The 15,817-nt window shown below is 43.7% G+C and overlaps 5 non-coding genes across 5 annotated transcripts; all 5 read left to right on the top strand.

Moving 5' to 3' along the window:
* The first annotated feature begins 1,662 nt into the window (after positions 1-1,662).
* trnar-ucu (transfer RNA arginine (anticodon UCU)) lies at positions 1,663-1,753 on the top strand. Its single transcript is given in 2 exon segments — positions 1,663-1,699; positions 1,718-1,753. It is a non-coding gene; the product is annotated as a tRNA-Arg (tRNA).
* Positions 1,754-3,670: 1,917 nt separating this feature from the next.
* Positions 3,671-3,761, top strand: trnar-ucu (transfer RNA arginine (anticodon UCU)). The gene is given in 2 exon segments: positions 3,671-3,707; positions 3,726-3,761. It is a non-coding gene; the product is annotated as a tRNA-Arg (tRNA).
* Positions 3,762-5,682: 1,921 nt separating this feature from the next.
* Positions 5,683-5,773, top strand: trnar-ucu (transfer RNA arginine (anticodon UCU)). Its single transcript is given in 2 exon segments — positions 5,683-5,719; positions 5,738-5,773. It is a non-coding gene; the product is annotated as a tRNA-Arg (tRNA).
* A 577-nt stretch (positions 5,774-6,350) lies between these two features.
* trnat-agu (transfer RNA threonine (anticodon AGU)) lies at positions 6,351-6,424 on the top strand. The gene has a single exon. It is a non-coding gene; the product is annotated as a tRNA-Thr (tRNA).
* A 3,557-nt stretch (positions 6,425-9,981) lies between these two features.
* trnav-uac (transfer RNA valine (anticodon UAC)) lies at positions 9,982-10,054 on the top strand. The gene has a single exon. It is a non-coding gene; the product is annotated as a tRNA-Val (tRNA).
* Positions 10,055-15,817: the final 5,763 nt, after the last annotated feature.

Raw genomic sequence — 15,817 nt, 5'->3', positions numbered from 1 at the left:
ACGCGAGTTCGAGACCGGCTGGGTGCCCTTTTATCCATTAGGCACTGCACTGCCTCCGGCAGCCGAGTTCGGGGCCCGGTGAGGGCTCCAGGCTCCAGGGGCTCCGACCCGGAGCCTCCGACCCGCAGAAGGTGCTCCCTGGCCGGGCAAAGTCTGGCCGTGTGCGGGGTGGATGATCCCTGCTCCGCCTCACGCGAGTTCGAGACCGGCTGGGTGCCCTTTTATCCATGAGGCACTGCACTGCCTCCGGCAGCCGAGTTCGGGGCCCGGTGAGGGCTCCAGGCTCCAGGGGCTCCGACCCGGAGCCTCCGACCCGCAGAAGGTGCTCCCTGGCCGGGCAAAGTCTGGCCGTGTGCGGGGTGGATGATCCCTGCTCCGCCTCACGCGAGTTCGAGACCGGCTGGGTGCCCTTTTATCCATGAGGCACTGCACTGCCTCCGGCAGCCGAGTTCGGGGCCCGGTGAGGGCTCCAGGCTCCAGGGGCTCCGACCCGGAGCCTCCGACCCGCAGAAGGTGCTCCCTGGCCGGGCAAAGTCTGGCCGTGTGCGGGGTGGATGATCCCTGCTCCGCCTCACGCGAGTTCGAGACCGGCTGGGTGCCCTTTTATCCAAGAATCAACTGGAGTGTGGAGCTTCTACGGGCCTCCAGGGGCACTGCCGACCCAGAGCTGTGCCCCGGCTTCAGTTCTCTGTATCTCAGGAAGTTTTTTATTTATACATTTATTTCATCCATAATCTCTGGCGCCTAAAGGGTTAACTGATGAAAGGAACTGCTAAACTTGGTTCAATTACCACAGAATCCCAGTGTGCTATAGGCTGGCCACTGCTTGGTAGGAGTTTCCCGTACGTGAGTGACTGTTCCTTGCTTCCTTCACGCCCCGCTCAACCTCGTCTTCTTCTAAAGAGTTTGGCGCTGTCCTCAGAAGCTTTGGTCTTACTCAGCACCTGAGTGGCCCCACCAAGAGCAAAGGGCACACTCTGGACCTGCTAATGACAAAGCGGGTTAATATTTCAAATTACAGTGTGGTAAATGTTACTTTGTCTGATGGTTTCTGTATTTCTCCAGGTGCAATGAGTTTGCAGTCTTCTTTGCAAGACTCAGTTCAGAACATTAAAAAATACCATTATTTGCAGATAACAAGCACGCAGCCAGCTAGACAACTGGAGTTAACCCATTTTGCATTTGTGGCTGACAAAACTTTCCAAGAGATCACCACAAGTCTGAATTCCACTACATGCTGTCTTTATGCATTGCCGACTAGATTTTTAAAGTCTATGGTGAGCAGTCTGTTGGCTCCAATCAATCAAAAAGTCAACATGTTGCTTGGATCTGGAATTTTCCCAAGATCCTTAAAACTGCAGTCATTAAGCCTCTCTTAAAGAAGAGCAGTCTTGATGCCACAGTGCTAAATAATTACCGGCCCATCTCAAACCTACTACTACTCAGTTGTCCATTCAAGTATGCAAATTATTTACAACGACAGAAAATGCGCTGCTGTTACAAATTGGAATAAGATGGAAAAGTATCCCTGCACACACAGATTAACTGCACTCTTTTCACTTTTTGATTCTCAGTTTGTTGGCAAGGAATGACTGATGTGGACTCATTTTGGATGAAAAACGTGTTTTGCGTTTGTGGAAACGCACCATGGAAGGATGTATGGACTCTGTGGCGCAATGGATAGCGCATTGGACTTCTAGGCATAATTTGCAAGGGCATTTAAAGGTTGTGGGTTTGAGTCCCACCAGAGTCGCTAATGGTGAGAGAACATATTAGTTTTTTACAATGGAAAATCTGCTCGCTTTACTATCTGATGAAAGGCACTGCTGAACGAGGTTCAATTGCCAAGGGTGCTTGAAAAAGTAAGCAAATACATCGGCATTATGTCAAATAACATTATCTTGCAATTTTTCCTCAATATCCAGATTAACTGCAGTATATTGAGTGCGCAATAAATTGGCGAGAGTCGATTGATTGAAAGACTTCCAGTTTTTTTATAGCTACATTGGTACAGGGGATTTAGCTCAAAGGTAGAAAGATTGATGCCCTCGTTCTCCATTAAACACAGTTGATTGGACAGGGGCTGAACTTTCGAATGTTGCTGGCTCGCTTTAAAAAAAAAGATATTGCGGCTTGTCGAGTCACAAATATTTAATTGGGCGGGCTGTTTGTCTCTGTGGCGCAATTGGCCAGCGCGCTCTGCTGTTAACCTGGAGGTTGGTGGTTCGAGCCCACCCAGGGAAGATTGAAAGAGCTATCGCAGGCAAAATCTATGAGGCAACATTGGTCACTGAATATCTTGGTGAAACAGGTTAAAGTAGCATTTAAGAGGCTCTGTGGCTTAGATGGTCAAAGTGCCTGTCTAGTAAACAGGAGATCCAGGGTTCAAATCCCAGCAGTGCCTTAATGATAGCCTTTCAAGCAAATCAGTTGTTTACATGTACAGAAAACCTTATCACCCGAAAGAGCTCTTACATTTTGCAATTAGAGATTGAAAAGTATCCCTGAATAAACAGAGTAAATGCACTCTTTTCACTCCTTGTTTCTCAGTTTGATGGTAAGGGTTGATTGAATGATTGATTGATTGATTGATTGATTGATTGATGTAGACCGTTTTCGGATGATTGTTTTGCTTTTGTGAAAAAGGGGAATCAGACAAAAGTTGCAAAGGCATTCAAAGGCTGTGAGTTCGAGACCCACCAAAGTTACTGTTGTAACCCCTGTTATCTACATTGGTAAATAGGAAAGCATGCTTGTGTTATTAACTGATGAAAGGAACTGCTAAACTTGGTTCAATTACCACAGAATCCCAGTGTGCTATAGGCTGGCCACTGCTTGGTAGGAGTTTCCCGTACGTGAGTGACTGTTCCTTCCTTCCTTCACGCCCCGCTCAACCTCGTCTTCTTCTAAAGAGTTTGGCACTTTCCTCAGAAGCTTTGGTCTTACTCAGCACCTGAGTGGCCCCACCAAGGGCAAAGGGCACACTCTGGACCTGCTAATGACAAAGCGGGTTAATATTTCAAATTCCAGTGTGGTAAATGTTACTTTTTCTGATGGTTTCTGTATTTCTCCAGGTGCAATGAGTTTGCAGTCTTCTTTGCAAGACTCAGTTCAGAACATTGAAAATACCATTATTTGCAGAAAACAAGCACGCAGCCAGCTAGACAACTGGAGTTAACCCATTTTGCATTTGTGGCTGACAAAACTTTCCAAGAGATCACCACAAGTCTGAATTCCACTACATGCTGTCTTTATGCATTGCCGACTAGATTTTTAAAGTCTATGGTGAGCAGTCTGTTGGCTCCAATCAATCAAAAAGTCAACATGTTGCTTGGATCTGGAATTTTCCCAAGATCCTTAAAACTGCAGTCATTAAGCCTCTCTTAAAGAAGAGCAGTCTTGATGCCACAGTGCTAAATAATTACCGGCCCATCTCAAACCTACTACTACTCAGTTGTCCATTCAAGTATGCAAATTATTTACAACGACAGAAAATGCGCTGCTGTTACAAATTGGAATAAGATGGAAAAGTATCCCTGCACACACAGATTAACTGCACTCTTTTCACTTTTTGATTCTCAGTTTGTTGGCAAGGAATGACTGATGTGGACTCATTTTGGATGAAAAACGTGTTTTGCGTTTGTGGAAACGCACCATGGAAGGATGTATGGACTCTGTGGCGCAATGGATAGCGCATTGGACTTCTAGGCATAATTTGCAAGGGCATTTAAAGGTTGTGGGTTTGAGTCCCACCAGAGTCGCTAATGGTGAGAGAACATATTAGTTTTTTACAATGGAAAATCTGCTCGCTTTACTATCTGATGAAAGGCACTGCTGAACGAGGTTCAATTGCCAAGGGTGCTTGAAAAAGTAAGCAAATACATCGGCATTATGTCAAATAACATTATCTTGCAATTTTTCCTCAATATCCAGATTAACTGCAGTATATTGAGTGCGCAATAAATTGGCGAGAGTCGATTGATTGAAAGACTTCCAGTTTTTTTATAGCTACATTGGTACAGGGGATTTAGCTCAAAGGTAGAAAGATTGATGCCCTCGTTCTCCATTAAACACAGTTGATTGGACAGGGGCTGAACTTTCGAATGTTGCTGGCTCGCTTTAAAAAAAAAGATATTGCGGCTTGTCGAGTCACAAATATTTAATTGGGCGGGCTGTTTGTCTCTGTGGCGCAATTGGCCAGCGCGCTCTGCTGTTAACCTGGAGGTTGGTGGTTCGAGCCCACCCAGGGAAGATTGAAAGAGCTATCGCAGGCAAAATCTATGAGGCAACATAGGTCACTGAATATCTTGGTGAAACAGGTTAAAGTAGCATTTAAGAGGCTCTGTGGCTTAGATGGTCAAAGTGCCTGTCTAGTAAACAGGAGATCCAGGGTTCAAATCCCAGCAGTGCCTTAATGATAGCCTTTCAAGCAAATCAGTTGTTTACATGTACAGAAAACCTTATCACCCGAAAGAGCTCTTACATTTTGCAATTAGAGATTGAAAAGTATCCCTGAATAAACAGAGTAAATGCACTCTTTTCACTCCTTGTTTCTCAGTTTGATGGTAAGGGTTGATTGAATGATTGATTGATTGATTGATTGATTGATTGATTGATGTAGACCGTTTTCGGATGACTGTTTTGCTTTTGTGAAAAAGGGGAATCAGACAAAAGTTGCAAAGGCATTCAAAGGCTGTGAGTTCGAGACCCACCAAAGTTACTGTTGTAACCCCTGTTATCTACATTGGTAAATAGGAAAGCATGCTTGTGTTATTAACTGATGAAAGGAACTGCTAAACTTGGTTCAATTACCACAGAATCCCAGTGTGCTATAGGCTGGCCACTGCTTGGTAGGAGTTTCCCGTACGTGAGTGACTGTTCCTTCCTTCCTTCACGCCCCGCTCAACCTCGTCTTCTTCTAAAGAGTTTGGCACTTTCCTCAGAAGCTTTGGTCTTACTCAGCACCTGAGTGGCCCCACCAAGGGCAAAGGGCACACTCTGGACCTGCTAATGACAAAGCGGGTTAATATTTCAAATTCCAGTGTGGTAAATGTTACTTTTTCTGATGGTTTCTGTATTTCTCCAGGTGCAATGAGTTTGCAGTCTTCTTTGCAAGACTCAGTTCAGAACATTGAAAATACCATTATTTGCAGAAAACAAGCACGCAGCCAGCTAGACAACTGGAGTTAACCCATTTTGCATTTGTGGCTGACAAAAGTGTCCAAGAGATCACCACAAGTCTGAATTCCACTACATGCTGTCTTTATGCATTGCCGACTAGATTTTTAGAGTCTATGGTGAGCAGTCTGTTGGCTCCAATCAATCAAAAAGTCAACATGTTGCTTGGATCTGGAATTTTCCTAAGATCCTTAAAACTGCAGTCATTAAGCCTCTCTTAAAGAAGAGCAGTCTTGATGCCACAGTGCTAAATAATTACCGGCCCATCTCAAACCTACTACTACTCAGTTGTCCATTCAAGTATGCAAATTATTTACAACGACAGAAAATGCGCTGCTGTTACAAATTGGAATAAGATGGAAAAGTATCCCTGCACACACAGATTAACTGCACTCTTTTCACTTTTTGATTCTCAGTTTGTTGGCAAGGAATGACTGATGTGGACTCATTTTGGATGAAAAACGTGTTTTGCGTTTGTGGAAACGCACCATGGAAGGATGTATGGACTCTGTGGCGCAATGGATAGCGCATTGGACTTCTAGGCATAATTTGCAAGGGCATTCAAAGGTTGTGGGTTTGAGTCCCACCAGAGTTGCTAATGGTGAGAGAACATATTAGTTTTTTACAATGGAAAATCTGCTCGCTTTACTATCTGATGAAAGGCACTGCTGAACGAGGTTCAATTGCCAAGGGTGCTTGAAAAAGTAAGCAAATACATCGGCATTATGTCAAATAACATTATCTTGCAATTTTTCCTCAATATCCAGATTAACTGCAGTATATTGAGTGCTCAATAAATTGGCGAGAGTCGATTGATTGAAAGACTTCCAGTTTTTTTATAGCTACATTGGTACAGGGGATTTAGCTCAAAGGTAGAAAGATTGATGCCCTCGTTCTCCATTAAACACAGTTGATTGGACAGGGGCTGAACTTTCGAATGTTGCTGGCTCGCTTTAAAAAAAAAGATATTGCGGCTTGTCGAGTCACAAATATTTAATTGGGCGGGCTGTTTGTCTCTGTGGCGCAATTGGCCAGCGCGCTCTGCTGTTAACCTGGAGGTTGGTGGTTCGAGCCCACCCAGGGAAGATTGAAAGAGCTATCGCAGGCAAAATCTATGAGGTAACATTGGTCACTGAATATCTTGGTGAAACAGGTTAAAGTAGCATTTAAGAGGCTCTGTGGCTTAGATGGTCAAAGTGCCTGTCTAGTAAACAGGAGATCCAGGGTTCAAATCCCAGCAGTGCCTTAATGATAGCCTTTCAAGCAAATCAGTTGTTTACATGTACAGAAAACCTTATCACCCGAAAGAGCTCTTACATTTTGCAATTAGAGATTGAAAAGTATCCCTGAATAAACAGAGTAAATGCACTCTTTTCACTCCTTGTTTCTCAGTTTGATGGTAAGGGTTGATTGAATGATTGATTGATTGATTGATTGATTGATGTAGACCGTTTTCGGATGACTGTTTTGCTTTTGTGAAAAAGGGGAATCAGACAAAAGTTGCAAAGGCATTCAAAGGCTGTGAGTTCGAGACCCACCAAAGTTACTGTTGTAACCCCTGTTATCTACATTGGTAAATAGGAAAGCCTGCTTGTGTTATTAACTGATGAAAGGAACTGCTAAACTTGGTTCAATTACCACAGAATCCCAGTGTGCTATAGGCTGGCCACTGCTTGGTAGGAGTTTCCCGTACGTGAGTGACTGTTCCTTCCTTCCTTCACGCCCCGCTCAACCTCGTCTCCTTCTAAAGAGTTTGGCACTGTCCTCAGAAGCTTTGGTCTTACTCAGCACCTGAGTGGCCCCACCAAGGGCAAAGGGCACACTCTGGACCTGCTAATGACAAAGCGGGTTAATATTTCAAATTCCAGTGTGGTAAATGTTACTTTGTCTGATGGTTTCTGTATTTCTCCAGGTGCAATGAGTTTGCAGTCTTCTTTGCAAGACTCAGTTCAGAACATTGAAAATACCATTATTTGCAGATAACAAGCACGCAGCCAGCTAGACAACTGGAGTTAACCCATTTTGCATTTGTGGCTGACAAAAGTGTCCAAGAGATCACCACAAGTCTGAATTCCACTACATGCTGTCTTTATGCATTGCCGACTAGATTTTTAGAGTCTATGGTGAGCAGTCTGTTGGCTCCAATCAATCAAAAAGTCAACATGTTGCTTGGATCTGGAATTTTCCCAAGATCCTTAAAACTGCAGTCATTAAGCCTCTCTTAAAGAAGAGCAGTCTTGATGCCACAGTGCTAAATAATTACCGGCCCATCTCAAACCTACTACTACTCAGTTGTCCATTCAAGTATGCAAATTATTTACAACGACAGAAAATGCGCTGCTGTTACAAATTGGAATAAGATGGAAAAGTATCCCTGCACACACAGATTAACTGCACTCTTTTCACTTTTTGATTCTCAGTTTGTTGGCAAGGAATGACTGATGTGGACTCATTTTGGATGAAAAACGTGTTTTGCGTTTGTGGAAACGCACCATGGAAGGAAGTATGGACTCTGTGGCGCAATGGATAGCGCATTGGACTTCCAGGCATAATTTGCAAGGGCATTCAAAGGTTGTGGGTTTGAGTCCCACCAGAGGCGCTAATGGTGAGAGAACATATTAGTTTTTTACAATGGAAAATCTGCTCGCTTTACTATCTGATGAAAGGCACTGCTGAACGAGGTTCAATTGCCAAGGGTGCTTGAAAAAGTAAGCAAATACATCGGCATTATGTCAAATAACATTATCTTGCAATTTTTCCTCAATATCCAGATCAACTGCAGTATATTGAGTGCGCAATAAATTGGCGAGAGTCGATTGATTGAAAGACTTCCAGTTTTTTTATAGCTACATTGGTACAGGGGATTTAGCTCAAAGGTAGAAAGATTGATGCCCTCGCTCTCCATTAAACACAGTTGATTGGACAGGGGCTGAACTTTCGACTGTTGCTGGCTCGCTTTAAAAAAAAAGATATTGCGGCTTGTCGAGTCGCAAATATTTAATTGGGCGGGCTGTTTGTCTCTGTGGCGCAATTGGCCAGCGCGCTCTGCTGTTAACCTGGAGGTTGGTGGTTCGAGCCCACCCAGAGAAGATTGAAAGAGCTATCGCAGGCAAAATCTATGAGGTAACATTGGTCACTGAATATCTTGGTGAAACAGGTTAAAGTAGCATTTAAGAGGATCTGTGGCTTAGATGGTCAAAGTGCCTGTCTGGTAAACAGGAGATCCAGGGTTCAAATCCCAGCAGTGCGTTAATGATAGCCTTTCAAGCAAATCAGTTGTTTACATGTACAGAAAACCTTATCACCCGAAAGAGCTCTTACATTTTGCAATTAGAGATTGAAAAGTATCCCTGAATAAACAGAGTAAATGCATTCTTTTCACTCCTTGTTTCTCAGTTTGATGGTAAGGATTGATTGAATGATTGATTGATTGATTGATTGATTGATGTAGACCGTTTTCGGATGACTGTTCTGCTTTCGTGAAAAAGGGGAATCAGACAAAAGTTGCAAAGGCATTCAAAGGCTGTGAGTTCAAGACCCACCAGAGTCACTGTTCTAACCCCTGTTATCTACATTGGTAAATAGGAAAGCCTGCTTGTGTTATTAACTGATGAAAGGAACTGCTAAACTTGGTTCAATTACCACAGAATCCCAGTGTGCTATAGGCTGGCCACTGCTTGGTAGGAGTTTCCCGTACGTGTGTGACTGTTCCTTCCTTCCTTCACGCCCCGCTCAACCTCGTCTTCTTCTAAAGAGTTTGGCGCTGTCCTCAGAAGCTTTGGTCTTACTCAGCACCTGAGTGGCCCCACAGAGGGCAAAGGGCACACTCTGGACCTGCTAATGACAAAGCGGGTTAATATTCGGCAGGAGTTATTAAAAGTTGGTTTAATAACTGTAAAGAGACTAAAAATCTTGGGAGATATACAAGATAAGCATTTGTAAAGAAACTTGGAAAGACCTTTTTTCCACATCAAATTTTACAGTTCTTCAACCACACATGAAGAGTCACCTGAACAGGGACTTGAACCCTGGACCCTCAGATTAAAAGTCTGATGCTCTACCGACTGATGGACGCATCATATGGCAATGGCATACAGTACATACATTGGCCATTCTCTCACCTTAGCCAGCACAACAGCCCAGAGGCAGCCATGAAGACACGTGAAGAGGATCCATTGCGTTGTCAGTGCAGGCAAATAAATGAACCATTTTATTGTCACCACTTGTGCTTCTTCATGTTCCTCATTTGGTTTGTCTTGTCAAAAATAGGAATTGTACTGCAGCAATCATGACTCTTGTTCCAAGTTTTATTTCCAATTAGACCTCAACCAGAGCCACTGTCTGTCTGCAATTCACAGAAAGTGCTTCATAGTTGGATTGTAGTTTTAGCTTCGCCCCCACTTGAATTGAATATTTTTGTATGGGTACTTTCTTTGTGTGTGAGTATTTTTCATTCTGATCATTTTTGCCAGAGTTCATTTCTATACAGCTACTTTTTGCTAAGGTAACATTTTGATCCAAGTCGTGTCTACCCTTGCCCTCATGTGCTATGTCTGTGTGCATTTAATAGTGCAATTATTTGTAAAATGGCTTATGATTTTCATATTTTGGCTAATAAATAAAAGTAGATCCTGATTACCTAGTCTTGATCAATGTTCGTGTAGTTCTGCACCTTTATAATGTAGCTCCAATTTGAGCTATGTGAAAGACAGTTACACAAAAGACTTGCAAAACAAATAGTAGATTTACTCAACAGGGCAAATCAAAGAGAGCAGCCATGTAGAATGCAGGCACATGCTCTGTGGTTTCATTGTGTAGAGGTCATCACATCTGCTTTACACGCAGAAGGTCCTGGGTTCGATCCCCAGTGAAACCAGCTGTGTGTTTCATGCAAACTCTCATTGACTTTGAGCATGCTGTTGGTGCTTTAAAGCTCCATGACTTTACTGTGCCCCTCTTGCATACTGAAATAAAAGCTTCATCTGTTGAGCTCATATTGTGTTCAATAGCTACAGCGTACCTATCATCTTGTATCTTTCATTCAGTCCTCTAATTCTTTCAACAAGGTTTAAAGAAATGCGCTTTCTATGTTCTCATGCAGAAATCTGGGGATGAACCAGGGACTTCTAGATCTTCAGTCTATCGCTCTGCCAAATGAGTTATTTTGGTAAGGACAGCTGGTGGGTTCATGTCTTAAACAGGAACCTACTTATACACCCCAAGCATTTGATATTTGCTGGATGCCAATGGAAATGCGTGTGCACAATCTCTCTAGGTAACTTTGCTGTGGGTTGGTTATCAATCTGATATGATTTAAAACACACGTTCAAGGGTGTTTTTTACATAGGGGGACAATGTGAAGATTGTTGCGTCATTCCACCCCAAATTCTGTCAACAAGTCGGCAGGAGTTATTAAAAGTTGGTTTAATTAAAACCCTTTAAGCGCCAAAGTCGCAGAAATGCGACTTTACCGTACAAGGAAATTTATGAAATAATAGTAGAAAATGAATCACTTCAGTCATTGGTCGGTTCGGTGCAACTTCCTCTTATTAGCCAGGTATGATCTAGGGCAGATCCGGTAAGGAAAAAAATGGCCGGAGGAAGTACACGTGGCATGCAATTTACAGCAGATTCTGACTCTGAAGGAAATTATCTCCCCGAGAGTGACGATGGATTTCCAAGTGGAGATGAAGGGACTTCGAAACAACGGACAGGTGCAAAGGACAGACGGAGGTGAGGAACCAGTGGAACCAGTGGCTGCAGTAAAACTTGCCCGGTGGATGAGAGCTGGGACATGCTGAGAGAGGTCGAGGTATTTGAGGCATGGATCAAACCTTTTGAAGACCCAGTTGGCTACACAGGAGAGATGGATCTGACGGATGCTAATCCATTTGATATTCTGTCACTCTTTCTGACCGATCAGTTTTGGACTTTCATTACTGATGAGACAAATAGATATGCACATCCGTGTATGGCACCTATGATTCTGAAGCCACATTCAAGATTTCTTGAGTGGTATGATGTATCAGTCACCGAAATGAAAGCTTTCTTCGCTTTGCATCTCTCCATGGGCCTTGTTGAGAAACCTGAAATCGAGGATTACTGGGGAACATTTTGGCTTACACAAACGCCTGGATTTGGAAATGTAATGTCAAGAAACAGATTTGAAATCATTCTTTCGTTCTTTCATTTTGTCAACAATAATGATTATGTGAGAACAGGCGAGCCCGGGCACGATAAACTGTTCAAAGTCCGCCCAATAATAGATTTGATTATTCCCAAATTTGCAGCAGTTTACAGTCCAATCAAGGAGCTTTCTTTAGATGAAATGACAATAGCTTTCAAGGGGAGATCTTCACTAAAATGTTACTCTCCGAATAAACCTGACAAATATGGCTATAGAGTGTATGCCCTGAGTGAAAGCTGTTCAGGGTATGTTTTGCGCTGGTCAATGCACACTGGACAGTACAAAAATAATGCAAGCAACATCAGTGCAACACACGCAGTTGTCCGTGAGTTGGTTTCTCCCTTTACGGGCAAAGGACACGAGATTTACATGGACAGTTACTATACCTCGCCTGTAATTGCAAATGAATTAGCAGATTTGGAAACTGGACTGTGTGGGACGGTAAGGATTACCAGGTTGGGGATGCCAAAATGCCTTGGTAAAAGTGTCTTACAGCTGAAAAAAGGAGATGACCCAGTTTTTTGCAGAAAGGGAAAACTCCTGGCTTGTGCTTGGCACGATACTAAACGTCTCACCATGTTGTCCACAGTCTATGGAAATGATTGTGTTCAGAGGAGGATCCGATCCAAGACAGATGACACTGGCTTCCGTGACATCAAAAGACCTGTATGTGTCGACCAGTACAACGCCTACATGGGTGGAGTGGACACTGCTGACCAGAGGATGAAGACATACCTCTTTCCACACAGGTCCCGGAAATGGTATCATCGCATATTCAATGCCATTATAAGCATAAGTATTGTCAACTCACTCATCATATACACCAAATCCACTCCAGGCCCACACAAACCTTTAAAGGTTTACATTCAGAACATTATTGATGCATTACTGGCTGATCACTCCAAAAAACAAGAGAGGCGCTCAAGACCGGAGGGTGAAATGCCACAGAGACTCACAGAGCGTCATTGGCTTTGTCAAGCAGAGGGACGTCCAGACTGCGCCGTGTGCTCTGACCGCTCTCGTACCAAAGGCAGGCGGCAAACAAAGTACAGGTGCCGTCAGTGTGGCGTTTGTGCGGTTCCATGCAACGAGAGATACCATACGCTAAAAAACTTTAAATGCTGTCATTTGGATATGTAAAAGTGCAGGGTACCTTGACCCTGGATGGACATCTTTTCTGTGATGGCTCTCTCCTTTCTTCACTGCTTTCTCCACAACCTGCCTGGCACCAATGATGGATGTATAAGTTGGAAAAATAAAAAAAATGAAAAAAATACATAATAAATACCGTGTTTGTCATCATTTGGTCAGAACTTGTAATCAGGGCCCGAGTTTGAAGATGTGAGCAAAAGGGGTGAAAATGGGTTAAAATGTGAAAAAACACCAAAATGAGCAAAATGAAATAATCCCCCATCATCAGTGCACTGTTTGCGCCCAGAAAAGCACTCCCCTGGGGCCTGGAGGTGATCTGACCACCAGAATATAGTACCATATACCCCTGCTGGACTTAGAAAAAAAACCGAGCTTCCAGCCAATAGTACACTATACCCGAGGGACTCTGTCGTTTTTCGGCAATAGTACACTATACCCGAGGGACTCTGTCGTTTTTCGGCAATAGTACACTATACCCGAGGGACTCTGTCGTTTTTCGGCAATAGTACACTATACCCGAGGGACTCTGTCGTTTTTCGGCAATAGTACACTATACCCGAGGGACTCTGTCATTTTTCGGCAATAGTACACTATACCCGAGCGACTCTGTCGTTTTTCCGGGCCGTAGTATGAAGTTGTGAGCAAAAGGGGTGAAAATGGGTTAAAATGTGAAAAAACACCAAAATGAGCAAAATGAAATAATCCCCCATCATCAGTGCACTGTTTGCCCCCAGAAAAGCACTCCCCTGGGGCCTGGAGGTGATCTGACCATCATAGTATAGCACCATATGCCCCTGAGGGACTTAGAGTAAAAACCGAAATAGTACACTATACCTGAAAAGACTCTGTCATTTTTCGGCAATAGTACACTATACCCGAGCGACTCTGTCGTTTTTCCGGGCCGTAGTATGAAGTTGTGAGCAAAAGGGGTGAAAATGGGTTAAAATGTGAAAAAACACCAAAATGAGCAAAATGAAATAATCCCCCATCATCAGTGCACTGTTTGCCCCCAGAAAAGCACTCCCCTGGGGCCTGGAGGTGATCTGACCATCATAGTATAGCACCATATGCCCCTGAGGGACTTAGAGTAAAAACCGAAATAGTACACTATACCTGAAAAGACTCTGTCATTTTTCGGCAATAGTACACTATACCCGAGCGACTCTGTCGTTTTTCCGGGCCGTAGTATGAAGTTGTGAGCAAAAGGGGTGAAAATGGGTTAAAATGTGAAAAAACACCAAAATGAGCCAAATGAAATAATCCCCCATCATCAGTGACTTGTTTGCCCCTAGAAAAGCACTCCCCTGGGGCCTGGAGGTGATCTGACCATCATAGTATAGCACCATATGCCCCTGAGGGACTTAGAGTAAAAACCAAAATAGTACACTATACCTGAAAAGACTCTGTCATTTTTCGGCAATAGTACACTATACCCGAGCGACTCTGTCGTTTTTCCGGGCCGTAGTATGAAGTTGTGAGCAAAAGGGGTGAAAATGGGTTAAAATGTGAAAAAACACCAAAATGAGCCAAATGAAATAATCCCCCATCATCAGTGCACTGTTTGCCCCCAGAAAAGCACTCCCCTGGGGCCTGGAGGTGATCTGACCATCATAGTATAGCACCATATGCCCCTGAGGGACTTAGAGTAAAAACCGAAATAGTACACTATACCTGAAAAGACTCTGTCATTTTTTGGCAATAGTACACTATACCCGAGCGACTGTCGCTTTTCCGGGCCGTAGTATGAAGTTGTGAGCAAAAGGGGTGAAAATGGGTTAAAATGTGAAAAAACACCAAAATGAGCAAAATGAAATAATCCCCCATCATCAGTGCACTGTTTGCCCCCAGAAAAGCACTCCCCTGGGGCCTGGAGGTGATCTGACCATCATAGTATAGCACCATATGCCCCTGAGGGACTTAGAGTAAAAACCGAAATAGTACACTATACCTGAAAAGACTGTCATTTTTCGGCAATAGTACACTATACCCGAGCGACTCTGTCGTTTTTCCGGGCCGTAGTATGAAGTTGTGAGCAAAAGGGGTGAAAATGGGTTAAAATGTGAAAAAACACCAAAATGAGCAAAATGAAATAATCCCCCATCATCAGTGCACTGTTTGCCCCCAGAAAAGCACTCCCCTGGGGCCTGGAGGTGATCTGACCATCAGAGTATAGCACCATATGCCCCTGAGGGACTTAGAGTAAAAACCGAAATAGTACACTATACCTGAAAAGACTCTCATTTTTCGGCAATAGTACACTATACCCAAGCGACTCTGTCGTTTTTCCGGGCCGTAGTATGAAGTTGTGAGCAAAAGGGGTGAAAATGGGTTAAAATGTGAAAAAACACCAAAATGAGCAAAATGAAATAATCCCCCATCATCAGTGCACTGTTTGCCCCCAGAAAAGCACTCCCCTGGGGCCTGGAGGTGATCTGACCATCATAGTATAGCACCATATGCCCCTGAGGGACTTAGAGTAAAAACCGAAATAGTACACTATACCTGAAAAGACTCTGTCATTTTTCGGCAATAGTACACTATACCCGAGCGACTCTGTCGTTTTTCCGGGCCGTAGTATGAAGTTGTGAGCAAAAGGGGTGAAAATGGGTTAAAATGTGAAAAAACACCAAAATGAGCCAAATGAAATAATCCCCCATCATCAGTGCACTGTTTGCCCCTAGAAAAGCACTCCCCTGGGGCCTGGAGGTGATCTGACCATCATAGTATAGCACCATATGCCCCTGAGGGACTTAGAGTAAAAACCGAAATAGTACACTATACCTGAAAAGACTCTGTCATTTTTCGGCAATAGTACACTATACCCGAGCGACTCTGTCGTTTTTCCGGGCCGTAGTATGAAGTTGTGAGCAAAAGGGGTGAAAATGGGTTAAAATGTGAAAAAACACCAAAATGAGCCAAATGAAATAATCCCCCATCATCAGTGCACTGTTTGCCCCCAGAAAAGCACTCCCCTGGGGCCTGGAGGTGATCTGACCATCATAGTATAGCACCATATGCCCCTGAGGGACTTAGAGTAAAAACCGAAATAGTACACTATACCTGAAAAGACTCTGTCATTTTTTGGCAATAGTACACTATACCCGAGCGACTGTCGTTTTTCCGGGCCGTAGTATGAAGTTGTGAGCAAAAGGGGTGAAAATGGGTTAAAATGTGAAAAAACACCAAAATGAGCAAAATGAAATAATCCCCCATCATCAGTGCACTGTTTGCCCCCAGAAAAGCACTCCCCTGGGGCCTGGAGGTGATCTGACCATCATAGTATAGCACCATATGCCCCTG

This window comes from Eucyclogobius newberryi, unplaced genomic scaffold (genome assembly GCF_026437365.1).
Source record: "Eucyclogobius newberryi isolate DKJ021-1_F unplaced genomic scaffold, fEucNew1.0.hap1 SCAF_55, whole genome shotgun sequence".
In the NCBI taxonomy this organism is placed as follows: Eukaryota; Metazoa; Chordata; class Actinopteri; order Gobiiformes; family Gobiidae; genus Eucyclogobius; species Eucyclogobius newberryi.
The sequence above is the reverse complement of the archived record's forward strand: the minus strand, read 5'-3'. Positions and strand labels throughout refer to the sequence as shown.